The sequence below is a fragment of the Anabrus simplex genome, chromosome 1 (assembly GCF_040414725.1).
Source record: "Anabrus simplex isolate iqAnaSimp1 chromosome 1, ASM4041472v1, whole genome shotgun sequence".
NCBI classification, from domain to species: Eukaryota; Metazoa; Arthropoda; class Insecta; order Orthoptera; family Tettigoniidae; genus Anabrus; species Anabrus simplex.
Window position 1 is genome coordinate 1,650,555,814 of NC_090265.1, and position 16,943 is coordinate 1,650,572,756.

A 16,943-nucleotide genomic window follows, 5' to 3' on the forward strand; every position below is an offset into this window, starting at 1 on the left:
ATGCGATTTGTGAAAAAACTATGGGTGATACGATGTTTACAGTATCATTTTCGAATTTAGGTGGTCGAAATACATAGAGAACGCCTAAATTTTCAAAAATTTTTGTGTGACTTTAAAATTTGTTGCATAGTGTAATTAGTCACTTCAGCAGTCGAAGAACTTGATATACTCCGAAGTCAGCCGCCTTGTGCTTACTAAATCAACCCTACTAGCCAAGCGAGGAAATTTTTGTGAATAATAATTCCAATCATCGATGGAACGATATGATATCAGTGTTCATGTCCATAAATTTCCAAGCATTATTATGGAATTCAGTGTGTTCACTCAGGGTCTTTTACACGAATGCACTATTCTCTTTGCATAGTCTCTGATTCTGTATTACTGGAACTGATTGCTCTATATACTGGTTGGTGATATTTGTTCCAACCGCCCTACCATGTATGATGGTTAGGATGCTTACCCGCTATACAGCCCAGGTAAAGAAGTTGCCGGAATTAATACATCCAAGGACGCTGCAATATAGCTGTTCGTTCGAAATAACATTCTGAAAGAGCAATTAGTGGTGGTGCACATTTTCTTCGTTATTTCTTTCCTCAACTTGTTATCATGCATAACACACTTCTCATTACCGGTTATCAGTCGTTTCAGGAAAGATTGTTGTTGATTGCGTCTCACCAAAAAAAGTATTGCAGGACAAAATACAGTTCGTTATGTTCATATGGTATCCAAAACCACAACGTACAACGTAACCAAACCTCTTCCTCACATTATAGGGCGGTAGCCTTATGTTTAGAGGGGCTGCCTTGCCGAGGCGGTAAAGGCGTGCTCGGTTCCCCCGGAAGGACGTGGGTTCGAATCCCCGTCAGGAAGTCGTAAAATCTAAGAAACTAGATTTCCACTTCCGGAGGTGCATATGGCCCTGAGTTTCACTCAGCCTACACCAAAAATGAGTACCAGGTTAACTCCTGGGGCCAAAGGCGGCCGGGCGTAGAGCTAACCACTCTACCCCATCACGTGCCGCTGTTAGCAATGGTGGAAGCCTTTACCTTATACTCCTCCAAGGGCCTTCATGGCCTGTACTGCGGTGTCTTTGTCTTTGTCTAGCCTTATGTTTAGTTCTTGTTCTAAATTCTTCGTTGATACTTTTAGGTTGTTTTTAACCCTCAAAATTTTTTGTGTGGCCTTTAAAACCCTAATATTAAGCCACCAGTATTTTCCTTGAGTGTTTCTTTTTTTTTTTTTTTTGTATGGGAAGAACATTATTTGTAGCAGCGCTTACTGTTCGTTGGATGCCATTTGATTTGATATTGTGTTTTCATAAAACCCTTTCAAGCGAACTTCAGAACATGGTGGCTTAATATTTAGCCACTATTCACTTGTACTGACAATAGGCGGTGGCTAAATATGTGCACAATTCGTTATTACTTCCACATGGATTATTGACAATGGTTAAAAATCTTTATACTTATATGACAGTATGAATATCGGGATAAATACGGCAATCACTCCAGAAACACTCGATAAATAGCACCAAACTGAGAATATACAAAATAAGTGAAAGTGGTTAAATGAGGGAGGGCCATGCGCCCCAATTTCGCCACAGGAAAGAAGAAAAAATAAACAAAAAATAAAAAAATACTCGATGTCTAAACATTTAGACAATTTCATCCCAGATGGCAGCATAGTACAGGAAATGATACCCAGAACAGAAAGTGGTCACTGAACGTCTGCAGACACCGCCAAATTCAATAAAGCTTAATAGCAGTGGCTTCTGTCAAGCAAATTTGACTTTATTGAAGTTTCCTCATATTTAGCCACTGTTCATGTACGCAAACTAAACATAAATTAATGTGTCCGTCAAAAAATTAAGGATACCAGTAAAACTGTACAGAGTTAGATCTCCCTCCCCCCCCCCCCACCAAATTCCTTTCTCACCCTTACCCAACTCTGTACCATTCCTTCAGTTTAACGCCAACTCACAGCCGGAGTAAAGTTAACCAGTAGTGTAACCGTCCAGGCTTCTCCAGCCCTACTAACTTAATATAATATCATTTTACGCGATATCATTTGATATCAAGTTTATCCGCCATCGGCAATTATTTGTAATAACATATTTATTCAACGTCAATCATTTGTAATCAAGGCTTTTTGGAATCATAGTGTATATATGATAACATCGTTATATTATTTAAATTATTATATTATGTAGGATAAGAATTCATTATGTTGTAAATTCGGTCAATATGTTGAGACATAGTTGTTTTCATTTCATCTCATATTTGTGTATACGGAGGGTTATTCTTGAAGCTTGGGATTTTGCGTGCGTCATGGGTTTATCGTATGACCAAGGCTAGTAAACAGCGACCCGTGCTCGAGGCTTGCAAGCTGGTCAGCTATATCATCGCCACGCCTTCTGGACGTGTCGAGGAAGAAGGGAAGGGGAGTTGATGCTTCGATCTATCGAATCACATACTTCGTTGTATATCAGTTTTGAGATTGAACTGTTACCAAGAGTGGGGGTGAGCCCGGATATATACTGATTCTCAACACGAGAACGGGACTTAACAACCTTACGACCTTACAACCTTACAACCTAACTACGTGAACTCCATCACTACTACTTCTACTGTGAACAGCTACTTTGAACGACGTGATTTGATTTTTGAAAGAGTGTTTGGTCGCTCCGCGACATAGTTATTTTTGTACAATGTGTTGTCGCTTCGGTTATGTTATCGGATCTACGAGAAACGAAACAAGCCCACGGCTTGTGTTATATTCAGTAAATATTGTGGACGAAGAACTATGTTTAAGTTCAAGTTTACGGAATTTGGTACAAGTCTGTACCGTATAAATAGTATAGCTCAGTTGGATTGAGATTTCTAATAATATGGAAAAATTCATATCTCTGAATTTTCTCCTCATACGATCAACGCTGATCAGCTTTTACAAGTATAGGGCCAATGTCTAATTTAAAGACTAGGCACGCAGGGAGTGCTAGTCCAGATAGCCCGTACCATATCAGCGAAGGAAGGAAGGATGTCCATGGAGCAGAGTCTACATCGAGAAGAAGAGAACGAGTAACCACGGAAACCAGATGACGTCAACGAAAGCTGCAATTGGTGAGCTTCAATTAGATAAAGCAAGCAATAGTAAATTCAGTAAATTATAAATTCCTCCACGCTTTAAGGAAACTTTTCCGATTCATCTCATTTTTTAAATAATAAATTCATTTGTATGATATATTGCGTTAATTTTCTTTCTTAAGCGATACTTAATGGTTAATTATTTAAAATCCTACCCCTGTGATTTAAGTATAAGTCTCTATGCTAGTAAATATAAATTTTGGTTTACAGTTTTGTATAAAACTGTAACCATGGCGCCCAAACATTACATAGAGAAATGGGAAACCATGGAATGTTAATTGTTTCTATTTGCGTGGCAATTTGCGGGCAAGCCACGAATAGTTTATTTAATATTCATGTGTCCCAAAATAATAACTTTCATCTCCTCAAGTGTCTTGACGACGTGGAACAGTTATATTTGTCGCACCAACGTGGAGCTCGAAAACCATTAATTATTCGTGGAAGGAAAGCAGTAAAGTAGAATCTGTGTTTGTGGGGGTTAAGTGAGTGTCCATATAATTTGTATGTGTGATTTTGGGGGAATCATGGCTGCACAAGGTGAAAAGGACATGGAATTACGTAGCGGAAACTTAGTAAAGGGAGGCGAGACACTAAATTCTAGGAATGTTGTAGATGAAAGTATTGAAGTAGATAAAACGGTAGAGAGTGGTGGGAGCATGGAAAATAGCACAGAATCTGATGTAGCTAGGATGGAGGGCGAGAAAGGTAATACGAATAGTGATAAGAATATTGAACAACTGTTTGTGATGATGCAAGGGATATTTGAGCAAACGAATGAAATCAAGAAGGAAGTAGAGAGAACGAAAACCGAAATTAGCAGAGAAATATAACAGACGAAAACGGAAATTAGCAGGGAAGTGAATGCTAGGATGGATGCTGTTGATTATAGATTAGATGAAGCACTAGAGCAACAGAAACGTTTTGAGAATCAGTTAGTGGAACATGAGATGAGAGGTAGCCAACATGAGAAAGTGGTGGAAAGTAAGATAACTGAACATAGGAGCGAAGTAGACCAGCAGATCACAGCAATTAATTGTAAAATTCAGGAACAAGTAGGAGAAGTTAATAAAGTTAGAGAAGAAGTACAACAACAATACGATGATCTGTGTGATAAGGTAGAGATTAATGCTAAAATATGTAATGAAAAGTTTAAGAAAGCAGAAGAATATGCGGTTGAAATTAAAGGCAACAAGGAAAGACAAGAACACATTGCGAATGACGTGAAAAGAATTAATGAACGTATTGATAGTTCGGAGGCACAAATACGTAAAGAAATCAGAGAAAAGCAAGGTAATATAGGAAGTCAGTGCCATGGTACAAATTTCATATATGAAACTGAACTACCTAAATTTAATGGGAGGCAGACAAACCCTTTAGATTTTTTTAAACACTGTTAAGAAACGGTTTGAAAAGCGAAGCAAAGAAGGAATCATTGAATGGGAAAAAGCGTTAGAAATAATTGGTAAAGCTTTTATTGGGGAAACGAAATCATGGTTTGCGGTGTATAAGAGCAGCATGGCCAGTATGGTGGAATTCCAGAAATATTTCACGGAAAAATTTTGGAGTGAAGCTATACAAAGCAGGGAAAGGGAACGCATTGTCTTTGGGAAATTTAGGCCACACGAAGGAGTTTCTATGACCCACGTTATGATTTGTAAAAACGTAGATGGGATGTCAGCGGAGAGAGATATTGTTAAGTTATTACTCAGGCATTTTCCCAACAAAGTCCGCGAAGCTAGCTGTATGCAACAGATAGAGTCTATTCAGGGAATGGAAAGATTGCTAGCAAGTTTCGATGCGTTAGGAAGTAGTAATAGTACACGTCAGCACACAAACTATCAGACACCACCCAGAAGACAAGAACACAATCACCGTGGTCAGTTTCAACCGACACAACAACCTGTAGGTAATCAGTCACACCAGCAAAATAGGAATGTTCAGAGGGAACGAAATGTAGAGGAAAGTACAAGCCGAAATCAGGATACAAGGAGACACAGTAATTTAAACTGATAGTAGACGGTAATGAGATCAGATTATCAGTCTTCAGTACATATTGCGAGAAATTGTGTAATGACGCACATGGAAGTGAATCAAGTTGAAGTTTGTAGTAAAAGTGATAACCCCGTTGTTACGATCGTTATATGGAGGGCGCAGTATCAGGATTTCTTGGATTCAGGCAGTCAAAGATCATGTGTAAATTTGAAGTGGTATGAGTACAGAAAGAAGGAGAATATTGAAATAGAAGAAATGCCTGTGAAATCCACATATATCGTCACTGCTGTAGGTAAACGATCCAAGCAAATATGTAAACAAGTTGCCATACCTATTTGTATTAACGGGAAGTCGAAAATTCAGATCTGTCTTGTTATTCTGAATCTTATATTTGATGTTATCTTGGGATCTGACTGGCTAAGTTTATACTCAGCTCGGCTAGATTACAATGATGCGATAGTATATTTACGGTGGGATAATGAGGATGTTAAAGTCACGTGGGATGCCGAAGTTCAGACGAAAGTGGAGGTTTGTAACATGTGGTGTGTTAATGAGGTTTCAAAAGATGAAGAAGAGAGAGCGGATTTTAAGTTGTGTGATGTGTGGTTAGAGGAGAACCACGATGATGCTCTGAGAGAAGCGGTAGATAGTAGCAATTTGGAAGAAGGTCAGAGGGACTGATTGTTGTATGTGTTGAGGGAACACAAGGAAGTATTTTCGTCGAAACCTGGCAAAACACATGTGTATGAACACTCATTTTCAGTGCTGGATAAAAGTATATTCGCTGGACCGAGATATCCGATACCACATAAATATGCTAAAGCGGTAGACAATCAAATTGAATCTATGTTAGAGGAAGGTATTATTGAAGTTTCGAGTAGTCAGTGTGTCAATCTTTTATTTAGTAAAGCGACCGGTCTCCGTTGTAGTAAGATTATTAGTGACAAGTATGTTCAGGAATTAGGTACGCCTAGTAGGTTATTATCTGATAGCGGATCTCAATTTACATCGAAGAAGTGGAAGGCTGTGATGACAGAGTTAGGTATCACACATGTTTTTTCCTCAATTAGGAATCCGCAAGGGAATATGTGTGAACGCACGATGAAGGAATTAGGTAGGATGTTTCGATCTTTAGTTCATGATAAGCACACTGCGTGGGTTGGTTCTTTAGCGTTGATTGAGAAATGGATTAACATGGTTCAGCATGATAGTACGAAATTCACCCCATTAGAGGTTCATTTTGGCAGCAATCCAAAGAATGAGCTGACAAAAGTACTAGGTATTACACAGGAACCTCAGCGGGACTCTCAGATATATGTCAGGTTAGCGAGAGAGAATTTGATTAAAGCGGCTGAGAAGCGTAGCAGACAGCAGAAACGTCAGGTGTTAGACGAATTTCAGGTAGGAGATTCTGTTCTGTTACGTGTTCCCATGCTCTCGTCCAGTGAAGAGAAAGTGACGAAGAAATTCTTTTTGTTGTATCAGGGTCCATTCCAGATTCATTGTCGGGTTGTCCTTGTGCATACAGATTGAAAGGTGGTAATCGTGCCATGTTGGGCACTTATAATATTCGCTCTCTGAGACGATATATTTCTGCGAATTAAGTGTAATGTCTCCCCGATGTTGTTTTGACAACATTAAATGTACTTGAGTTTGAAAACGTGAATTCATGTATAGGTTGTGAACCTAGACCTGACACCATTGTAGAAGCCATGAGTAACTTGGGATTTTTGTTTTGAAACTGCAGAAGGAAATTAATGCAATAATTTTATAAGTATATATATTTTTTGCAATGAAAACAAGAAATTGCTTGCGGCCATCTAAGAGAGGTAACCCACGTGTGATTAGGTGTGTGTGTGGTGTATATATTATTATAACCTGGAACTGCCGAACACTTTGATGGTGAAGTGCAAAGATAGTGTTATTTACCTGTTGTTGTAAATATTATGAGTGTTGCTGACAAACGTTCGCAAAAAAAATTGGCAGGATTTATTACTAATGTTATCTGGTATCGTTGAAACAGACACTCTACCGTGAGATACAAGATTTAATTATGTATGTTTTTATTAAGTGTGTGTCAGATGTAATGATGTGTATATTTGCCATTTTGTTGTAGCGTGTTATTTTCATATATGTTATATCTGTAAATAACAGGAGGGCGTATGTAACCGTCCAGGCTTCTCCTTCCCTACTAACTTAATATAATATCATTTTACGCGATATCATTCGATATCAAGTTTATCCGCCATCGGCAATTATTTGTAATAACATATTTATTCAACGTCAATCATTTGTAATCAAGGATTTTTGGAATCATATTGTATATATGTTAACATCGTTATATTATTTAAATTATTATATTATGTAGGATAAGAATTCATTATGTTGTAAATACGGTCAATATATTGAGACATAGTTGTTTTCATTTCATCTCATATTTGTGTATACGGAGGGTTATTCTTGAAGCTTGGGATTTTGCGTGCGTCATGGGTTTATCGTATGACCAAGGCTAGTAAACTGCGACCCGTGCTCGAGGCTTGCAAGCTGGTCAGCTATATCATCGCCACGCCTTCTGGACTTTTCGAGGAAGAAGGGAAGGGGAGTTGATGCTTCGATCTATCGAATCAGATACTTCGTTGTATATGAGTTTTGAGATTGAACTGTTACCAAGAGTGGGGGTGAGCCCGGATATATACTGATTCTCAACACGAGAACGGGACCTAACAACCTTACAGCCTTAAGACCTTCGGACCTGACAACCTTACAACCTAACTACGTGAACTCCATCACTACTACTTCTACTGTGAACATCTACTTTGAACGACGTGATTTGATTTTTGAAACAGTGTGTGGTCGCTCCGCGACATAGTTACTTTTGTACAATGTGTTGTCGCTTCGGTTATGTTATCGGATCTACGAGAAACGAAACAAGCCTACGGCTTGTGTTATATTCAGTAAATATTGTGGACGAAGAACTATGTTTAAGTTCAAGTCTACGGAATTTGGTACAAGTCTGTACCGTATAAATAGTATAGCTCAGTTGGACTGAGATTTTGACTAATATGGGAAAATTCATATCTCTGAATTTTCTCCTCATACGATCAACGCTGATCAGTTTTTACAAGTATAGGGCCAATGTATAATTTAAAGACTAGGCAAGCAGGGAGTGCCAGTCCAGATAGCCCGTACCATATCAGCGAAGGAAGGAAGGATGTCCATGGAGCAGAGTCTACATCGAGAAGAAGAGAACGAATAACCACGGAAACCAGATGACGTCAACGAAAGCTGCAATTGGTGAGCTTCAATTAGATAAAGCAAGCAATAGTAAATTCAGTAAATTATAAATTCCTCCACGCTTTAAGGAAACTTTTCCGATTCATCTCATTTTTTTGTATAATAAATTCATTTGTATGATATATTGCGTTAATTTTCTTTCTTAAGCGATACTTAATGGTTAATTGTTTAAAATCCTACCCCTGTGATTTAAGTATAAGTATCTATGCTAGTAAATATAAATTTTGGTTTACAGTTTTATTTAAAATTGTAACCATGGCGCCCAAACATTACATAGAGAAATGGGAAACCATGGAATGTTAATTGTTTCTATTTGCGTGGCAATTTGCGGGCAAGCCACAAATAGTTTATTTAATATTCATGTGTCCCAAAATAATAACTTTCATCTCCTCAAGTGTCTTGACGACGTGGAACAGTTACAGTAGCCCTTAGTTATCTGGGTGGTTCTATTTAAAAACTACACGGTGCCGTTTAAAAACCCACAACACTATTCATATTACAACATTGCTTTAGACAGAAAAGTCTTTATAATATAAAATTTAATTTGGAGTATCTGTTTGGTACTTTTTGTTCGTATAAGGTAATACTATGTCTTCTACATCTCGGACTGGTATGCCAATGTCTCATCCGAAGGTCATAGACTTCATAAACAATGCTTTAAAGGAAGAATACAAAGGAATGGGTGCCAAATATCTTGCTAAATAACTTGGATTATAATTCTGCGCATGATACGAATTTGTATGAAGCCGAGGATAACGGCAAAAAATGAGAAGAGGAATAAGTTCAACACACAATCTACATGACCAGGATACCAAAGGGGGAGTGAATACCCTTGACCAGAAAGTGTGTTACATACAACACAAGCACCTAAAACGATATAGAGATGGCCTCTCGCGATTGTTTACCATCATGAACATTACTGGGGTGAACTCTTTCATTATCACAAAAAATTGCACGTCTGTGACCCACTTCGAATATCGGGAAACGTTGAACAGGCAACTAACTGAGCCCTGCCTCTATCAAAGTCTTCTCCAATGGTTGACTTCCGAGTGAACTACGAATGTAAACTTCAAGAATTTTGAAAATGACTATTCCAAAGGAACCAGTAAACAAAGATACTTTAAAAGGAAGCCATGAGGACTGCGTTCCCGATCTGCTGAGAAAAAGACAAATCAGTATTTTGTGAAATGTGAAGGTCCAACCTGCCAAACATGTTATTACGTAGTGTGAAAGGAGTGCGTAGAAAACGAGGTACAGTGTACGTAAGTGCCAATGAAGTTTGATACTTCCAATTTAGTATAGGCTGTGGTAATTTTACAAAACTTTCAATATGCATCTGAGAAATGAGAAGCTTAGTTTGGTTTCATTTAAGTGTAGTTCGTTGAAGTGCAATTTTCATCAAAATTTCAGGGGCATTAATTCGATAGTGTGTAGTTCAAATTTGCAAACATTAACAATATTTGTTTATCGGTACCTACGCCCTTACAGGAACAAATTAACAGAATATGTGCGTAATTTCCCTAAATATTTGAAATAATGGGTAAGTTCGTTTATTTTAATGCCGTTGCTTTACTGGCTAGACCTAGTGATTAGAGTGCACTATGTCTTCTGCCTCGATCTGATCCCTGGCTTTGACAATACGAAATTCGGGTATGAGCGATTCTAGTAATACATTCCTTATGCAGTCAATCCCTGATATGAATGGTGTTAAAATGTTGTTCATAGGGTCGGTTGGTGTATGCATTTCAGTGAGCTTGAGGACTGTTACGTAATAGCAACTTCTCGCTCAGTGAAGAAAGCAACGGAAAACTACCTCACTCCTCATTTCTATAGTTCGCCTCTTCAGCGATGCCTAGGCTATCTATGACAGCTGATGGTGAAAATGTTGAGAATCCAATCAGACTTCGGCTAAGACCGAACATATATGCAATTATTTTGAATCCACAATACGGTTTATGAGCCACAGTCCCCATAACAGCTTCTGCGGAGTAAATTCTTCAGAATTTGTACGTCAGTAGTCGACCTACCGGTGCAGTTTTAATATAATCCTGACGGAAATTTTGGAAAACCATTCCAGCATGTCCGATGCGTTACAGTGTTTTTGCCATAAACAGAGGTCTCCTTGCGGGTTCATACCGCTCCCTTTCCCTCGTAATAGTATAAGAGAACTAGGTGCCTAAAATATTACTTCAATTATAATTGTACGTTGAGAAACAATAAGCCAGACATATATGCTTGCAATATTACATACATCTATATTATATATATAGGGGGTCCGCTGTGTATAATTTCGTTCGTTTTGCAAATTTTTCAGATATTTATCCGTTTTAGGTCAACCTAAGACCGTATCAGTAGTTTTTATTTTTCGTGTCTGTTTGTCTGTTTGTTCCACCATCACGGCGAAACGGCTGGTTATATCTCGACCAAACTTAATAGTTAGAGTATACATATCCCGCGGAAAGTTTCAACATGCATATGATTTAAGCACCTCTGAATAGACGGGGGTTTGTAGCAAAAACAGGACAGTTTTCTTCCATATTCTCTTAAGCTATTTATTTTCCTTAAAATACGTGGACTATGTGTGAAACGGCCCTGCATAATAAACAATTTTTGTTGGGTCAGATTTCGCTTCCTCTTCATATTACTGTTTTCTGCGGGTCTCGTGCTCTGCATTGAGTGACCGACAGACTGACAACGAACCTACAGGTTACCATGGCAACGTCTTTGACTGCTTGCCAGCATGGAAGTAACGTATTGCCATTTTCGTCATTATTCCTGTGGACTCGTGGTTGTCCCTTGGGTAACGAGCAAGAGAACGTAAATTGGCCATTTTGCGGGATATTGTTGGTGGAATACCATTGGATGTTACAGTTGCCCTCGAATAGCACTAAGGGGTACTGTTAATATTTGAAGAGTACCGTTGAGTTTAGCCCATTATTTCACAACGAATGGTGTTTTCTGGCATTTGCTGTAAATTTTACTGTATCTATTTTCTACTTCTGTTTTACGCTTTAATTTCTTGCCTCTGTCTTAACTCATTAGTCTAAATAAGTAACAGCATAAGTCATTTCTTATCTGCGCCTAAAATTTATCTTCAGTTACTGCCTTCCAGTAACTCATGCCACCACAATTCATTGAGAGACATTTTATTTTCCAATAGATTCACATTGTTATTTACATATCACTCCTCTCCGACTGTCATTAGTTGAAACCCTACTTTCTAATAATTTCAAATTTCCTAGCTGTATTACTTTCTTCCATAATTACCCGTATGTATGCCAGTGCTAATTCAGAAACCTGGACACTGTTTTTCTATTTAAGACAAATTACAAGATGTTCAAATGTATAACGTTTGGCACCGAAATATGGAAATATGGATGCAATTTTAACCACGGTGCAGATCTTCGCTTCGGGACAATTGGTGGCTAAAAGGTAAGTCGTATAACAAAACAGATAGCACAATCGCTGCTCAATTGGGAGAGATCTACAACTTTGGTCCTATGATTTTTTTGTCGTATCTATATCCGTCATACGTTAAATAAAGCTGCATTTCCTGATTCAATTTAAATCATTACTTTTTACGCGTATATGTTATCGTTTGGCGCACTTATAGAAAATCTAGAATCATCACATTCGCCACGCACAGTGACACGACTAGCGGTCACATGTTAGCCAAATTTTACGATTTCAGCTCTCACATGAGTTTAAAAAGAAGTAATAACTGATAACTGTACCTGATTTCACCCTATTCAACAATTCTTTCTCAATCTAACACATACTTATAGGGTATACGATAAAATATCATATGACCAATCATGTAGAACACTAAAAGTGGCGTTGATGGTGAAATCCGTTTGTCGATATGTCGTACAGTTTCAAAGCAGTAACTCTCGAAATAAAGGTCTGCACTTATGGACGTGTTTATGCTTATAGAGTGTCCGCAGTCTGTAATTTCGTTTGCTTTGTCAATTTTTAAGATATTTATCGTTTTAGGTCAACTCAAGACTTAAGCAATGGCTTTAAATTTTTGTGTCTGTTTGTCTGTTTGTTCCACCATCACTGTGAAACGGCAGGAGAGATCTCGGAAAACTTCATATTTGGAGTATACTCATCCCGCGGAAGATTTTGATATGCATATGATTTAAAAATCTATAAATAGACGGGGTTTTAATAGGAAAACCAGAACAGTTTTATTCCATACTGATTTTCTGTAAAATCCATGGACTATATGTGAAAGGTCCCTAACACTTTTATGTTCTTAATTTCGGTTACTCTTCAAATGACGGAGAAAATTATTATTTTCTCCGGGCTCATTCCCTACATTGTGTAACCGACAGACCGACAACGAACTCATCCCCTGCATTGTGTAACCGACAGACCGACAACGAACCTACAGGTTATCGTGGCAACGTTTCTGACCACTTGTCAGCGTGAAAGTAATGTATTGCCTTTTTGTTCATAATTCCTCTGAGCTCGTGTTTATTCCACGGGTAGATAGCAAGAGAGATGTCAAGTGGCCATTCTGCGGGCTATTGGCGGAACACTAATGGGGGTTACAATTGTCCTCGAATAGTACTAAGGGGCGTGGTTAATATTTGAACAGTACCGCGGAGTGTAGCCCATTATTTCACACCATTCATGGCATTTGCTATAATTTTTACTTTTCTACTTATGTTTTCCGCTTTAAATTCTTGCCTCTTCCGTGCTTCTTTAGGCTTTTGTAATAACACCATAAGTCATTCCTTATCCGTCTACCTAAGAATTTCTGTGCCTAAATTTCTCCTCTGTTACCATCTTCTGATATCCGTAACTGATCCCATCACAATTTATTGAGGGACATTTTATTTTACAATACATACACTTTGTTTTTACAGGTTTTTCGTATCTGGTTGTAATCCTAATTTATAAAATTTCAACTTTCTTAGCTGTACTACTTTTCTCCTTAATTTTTCCGTACGTATGCGAGTTCCAATCCCGAAATCTGGACACTCTTTTCTTTGAGGAAAAGTTCCAAGCTGTTCAAAAGTATAACATTTGACGCTTGAAAATATTGAAATATGGATGCAATTTTAATGGCGGTGCAGACCTTCACTTCGGGATAATTGGTGGCTAAACGGTAAGTCGTATAACAAAACAAATAGCAATATCACCGTTCAATTTGGAGGGATCCGCAACTTTGGTCTAATGATTCTTTCGCCGTGTTTCGATTGTGGGTATTTTAGATAGCGCTGCATTTCTCGATTATATTCAAATATCTCCAACTCGATTCTGGCTGGCATTAGGAAAAGGGGCCTGTATTTATAATGAAAATTCTCCATCTCTTTCGTGAATGTCAGTTGCCAAGTGAGCCTGCCGTTATTCTAGAAACGCTCAAACTCGATTTTCATTGGCAATAGGAAATGTGGCCTACCATTTTCCTCAAAAATTCCCCAATGCCTACCTTACATCGGAAAAACGTATGTTTTATTTCTCGGATAGCGTAAAGAGACCTTCAGTTTAATAAACTATTATTGCCTTTACAGTAATTTGCGAAGTAACCCGTATAACCTACAATGTACAATACCGTTGCGAAGCACGAGTACATTTGCTAGTCTTATAAATAAAATTTTACGGGGTCCGTTGTCTGTAATGTCATTTATTTAGCCAAATTTTTGTATATATGTATCCGTTTCAGGTAAATACAAGATATAATCAATAGTTTTTAGCTCTCATGTCTGTTTGTCTGTTTGTATCACCATCACAGTTAAAAGGCAGAATATACCTCGACCAAACTTAATATTTAATATAAACCGGGGGTTTATACGAAGACCGGAAGAGTTTTTTAGTTTCTCCTATAATATTTGTCATATCTCGGCCAAAATTCATGTATAGAGTCTACTCATCCAGGAGCAGGTTTGAATATATATCATTTAAGAAGCACTAAATGCACCGGGGGTTTAGCCTACAGGAAGACCAGAAGAGTTTCTTTAAGTTTCTCTTACACCATTGGTTATATCTCGGCCAACAATCATATCTAGAGTCTCAACTCATCCAGGAGCAGCTTTAAATTTTCTCTTACATTATTGATTATATATAAAATATGTAGACTATATGTGATATATCCCTTCATGTTAAATAATTTCTGTTATGTACATAATTTCAATTACTACTCAAATATGACGGAGAAAATTACTATTTTTCTATGCATATAATGCTCTGCAGACAGTAATGGACACCGTCGCAGACATACAGTTATTTGAGGAATCCATAACGGGAGAACATATTTCTCTCGACTTTGATATTACCCCCACTTAATGTATCTGAACGCCATGGTAATATGAGACAAAATTTTCCATTCGGAGTCTCTCGGTCTGTCCGCCTGTCTGGTTATCTATCTGTATATATATAGGATTATTAAATATTTCTCGTTAATATTTGGTCTATCAAATATCTGTATACAACAAATGTTTAAGAATATGTTATTTCAGTACCTTTATATCATGTACGTATTTATCGTACGACGGATAATAACGCAGATGATTAAGGAAAATTGGATTTTTAGTCCAATTCCCGTGGGACATGTCATGCATGTCACTTCAAGGTGAGCATCGGGAAAACTAAAGAGCCATTTTACCCTTTTCGAAAGGACAGATATTAAAGGAAGTATCATTAATGAAAGAGTGCCACGCCAGTGATCGGAGATACAAAATGCAACCTCGAAACAATGGAGAATTTCTCACAACTTCGGACCAGGCACTGTACCGTACAATAAATTCTGTAATCGTCAACATTCTCTCTCGACTTCGTTCAGCTTCATCACATACGTAACTGCCACGCGCTTCCGTAGGAAAATATCACGTCAACACGTCGCATTCAGCATGTAAATAGAGTCATGTTACTTCGCATACATTTCTGAAGGTAACATGTAATCCATTGCAAGAACGGGTAGGCTATGTTACGATGGGCAGAAATTGATACTGGATTACACTATCCTTCCCCAGCTAAGTAGTATTGTATACCACAGACAATTCTACATTCTGAATCCACATTATTGATCTTCTTAAGCTTGAGACCACTTCACCTTACTTCTACTGGTGTTATTTCTTTAATCATTCTAGTGTGACTTCTCTAAAGCTAATCATCTTCTATTTAACGTCCGACAGCACTTCAGTTTGGCGTTAGAGAGAAACTTTGTTGTCACTGTAAACTAATGACTATTTCAAGCTTTTGTTTACGTTACGCTGAAGGATTTAAATTTCGGTTAATACAGACAAACAGAACATTGAATAAATAACATAATCATTCTTAATGTTTTGCTGTGAAGACGTGAGAAGTGTAACATTGTAAACAACCCAGCGAGATGTTATCTGCTTTCTGCTCTCCGTGTTTGCAGGGAGTAATTTCTCGGTGTGACGCTATACAAGGGAAGGCAGGCATTTAGTGAGGTGCTAAAACTTGAAATATTCTCCTCGGGGAGTTATAAACTTGTAGTAACTAGGTATACAATCTCTGTAACGCTCCCGATCTCTGTACGTATATGATATTCGTAATGGCCCACTATAACGCCATAAAACAATTAATCCAAAATGGGTATGGAATAAGTGATTGATGTAGTTTTATATTATACTGGAAACATTCGTTGAAGGACCAATAATTGGCGATGCTACTGACTCTTGTTGGTACCCTTCGTTGACGTGTAAGTTTTAAGCAGCATACTGTCCAGTTTTAATTATTAGGACCACCGAGCTCGATAGCTGCAGTCGTTTAAGTGCGGCCAATATCCAGTATTCGGGAGATAGTAGGTTCGAACCCCACTGTCGGCAGCTCTGAAAATGGTTTTCCGTATTTTCCCATTTTCACACCAGGCAAATAATTAAGGCCACGGCCGCTTCCTTCCCACTCCTAGCCCTTTCCTGTCCCATCGTCGCCGTAAGACCTATCTGTGTTGGTGCGACGTAAAACAAGTAGCAAAAAGAATAGTAGGACCTGCAAAGTGGTGACCAGCCGAACAACGGTCGGCCGTCATGTGATCTGGAACGCGTTTTTTAACACATGAAGTCTGAATTTCATGGAGAATCATTCAAGTTACAAAGATAACGTGTACGGACATTCTTGTACCAAAACGTAATTTCAAATACTCACTTTGAGCTTTCGTTTGGTGATCGGACTAACTATTTGCCAATTATTTGGGTTTACAGCGTGTAAGGCGTAAATATCTCCATATTATGGAGAAGACGTAATTATTGAAATACTATGATAGAAATGCACTTCACCAGAATATTTGAGGTATATCCGTACCAATTTGTGGTAGTTCAAGCATAAATGGGCGAGAAATAAAGAGAAACCTACTCATTTTAAACGATTATGCTATTTTAAAAATAATGTTGCAAATATGACATTCTCAGGTGAATATATTTAAACAATACTTCGCAAGATATTCCATTCATTTAGTTCCAGACCTCTTTTTCCTTTAAACAATGAGTCCAGCAATCATCATTTTCTTCTCTGTCTAGTTCTTACTTTACAAGGTCCAGT